This window comes from Camelus ferus, unplaced genomic scaffold, assembly GCF_009834535.1.
Source record: "Camelus ferus isolate YT-003-E unplaced genomic scaffold, BCGSAC_Cfer_1.0 contig798, whole genome shotgun sequence".
Taxonomy (NCBI): domain Eukaryota; kingdom Metazoa; phylum Chordata; class Mammalia; order Artiodactyla; family Camelidae; genus Camelus; species Camelus ferus.
Window position 1 is genome coordinate 158,340 of NW_022589680.1, and position 2,448 is coordinate 160,787.

Here is a 2,448-nt window from a genome sequence, read left to right on the forward strand (position 1 = left end):
ACATTGAATGGTGTACTTTGAATTGAGATGGAAGTGTTTATATCACAGTATTCCTCCAAGATATGAGAAATCAGTTTCATGTGGTAGATGATCCAATGACCAAGTTGTTGGAGTCAAGTGCAGGGTACAAAATTGGCTCTCCAAAATATTTTCCTTGATTCCCCAGAAACCAAGATCTATATTCTCAGGGATATTTTAGTTCCTCCTCTCCCTGTCCTAGAAGCATATTTATTTTTTGACTTTTATGTTGTTTTTTCCTCTGCAGTGTAAAAGAGAGGAATGCAAAATGGCCATTAACACTCGCCTAAATGCCCCTATAAATTAAAGACTTCAATCTGTGCATCTATACTTCTCAACTTCTCTAAACATCTTCACCATCATTACTTTAAACTATTTTTTGGATAAATTGCCTATCATCTCCTCACTTATTTCTTCTTCGGGGAATTTGTCTTCGATCTTGTACTGGGAGATATTCCTTTGCAGCCTTATATCATCTATCTTTCTATGTGTTTGTGGATTTCTTCCACAGGCTTTGGGATTGTTGTTCTCTTGTTTCTTGTATCTTGCCCCCAGGTGGATAAGGCAGGATACAGGCTTATGCAGGGATCCTAGTAAAATGGAGTTACTGCCTGCCCACTACTGAGTGGAGATTGGTCCTAAATCTTGGTTGGGTAGGACTGTGTCTAGAAGCCTTTGTGGCTTAGGAAGTCTATTGATGGGTGTGCCAGTGTTCTCACTGAGTATGCTGCTTCAGCCAAGGTTTCCCTAAAGGCTGATGGGTGGGGTTATGTCTTGGTGTAAATGATCCAATCAAGATGGCCTCCAGGAAAACTCATGTATAATGACAATCCCAGAATGTCCACAACAAGATTTTATGTCACCTGATTGAGCCACAGCCATCCCAATGTCCCCAAGAGGCTCTCCAAATCTAGCAGTCTGGCCAGGACCAGGTTTCTATGAAATCACTGCTGTTGCCCTTGGACCTCATGCACACAAGATTCTGTGTGCACTTCCCAAGAAATTTGATGTTCTGAGTCACCCAGTCACACTGTGCTCCTGGCACAAAGTCCTACTAGTCTTCAAAATCAGATTCCTTGTGTCTTCTTTTAACAATATCAGAACCCAAGCTGGTGAGTCTAATGTGGGGCTTAGATCTTTCATTTCTGATTGGAGGTTCTCTGCAATGTTACAAATCTTCAGCTTGTTAGTCACTAACCTTGTGGGTATGGGGCACAATTATCTCATGACCATGCCTCTCCTACCATCCTGCTGTTTTTCCCTCTTTATGTTTCCAGTTGCAAATGATCCTTTTTGCTAAGTTTCAGTCTAAAACATAAGTTTTTAATACTTATTTAGAACTAAGTTATGGATTCATTGTTTTGATGAGAGATGCAACCTCATGGTCCTACCATGCCACCATTTGACTGGAAATCTAAAAGCCCTTAAGCATTAGTGTCATCATGTTCATTCTTTCCATTGGAAGAATACTTGGATGACACCTCAAAACAGCAGGAATCAGCCAGAAGGACATTTATACCCTTTCCTATTTTCCAAAGAAACAGAAGGAATTAACTGATAGTGGGGACTTAATTGTGAAGAAAACTATCATGATAGCTAATGAAATATACAAGTATGCCCTTCTAGGTAAACTGACCTTATCACTAATATGTTCCCTTCACTGCATTCTTTCTTAGAATAACTTCATTTTTCCCTAGAGGTTTTAAAAGAAGATCGTGGACCAAAACTCATGAAAATGTGTTGACACGTATAAATTCCACCAGAATAATAGCAAGTTTTTATCAACATTAAAGCAAGGTAGTCCCTGCTCACACCCTGATTGTTATCACTCTATTGTTTCCATTTTCCTATGAGAAACCTTGACTCTTACACTAAGACAAGCTCACAGGTTGTAAAATGTTAGCTTACTGTGTCACATTTTGCCTGGTAAATCTATCAAAATATTCTTCACTAATTCTCCAAAAACTCTCCTTCAAACACTCAGTTTGGGTTTTGTTGTACTGAAGCTGGTTTTTCAGCAACAAAGCCAGGTAGAGTACATTTTTCATTGGATCCAATCCAAGTTCTAATTATACAAAATATAATGGAAATTTAGTCTCATCTGCTTTTTGTTTGTTTGTTCATTTGTTTTTGGTAATTGGTGACCTATTCAGAGTAAACAATGTCCAGATGGACACTGTTCCAGAGAAAACTATAAACTCATTATTCTACAACTCTCAAGCAATAGGCTTATAAAACCTCTGTCTGAGTGTTAGATATTGCATCCACATGGTAGGCAAAAGAGAATACATGTGACTAAACTCACACAAATTGCTTATAAGTCAAAAAACACTCATGATTCAAAGAAACTTATTATATATTAATAAAGAATACAGTAATAACAAATATTTTTCTCACCACAATATAATAACATAAATTATAAACAATAGG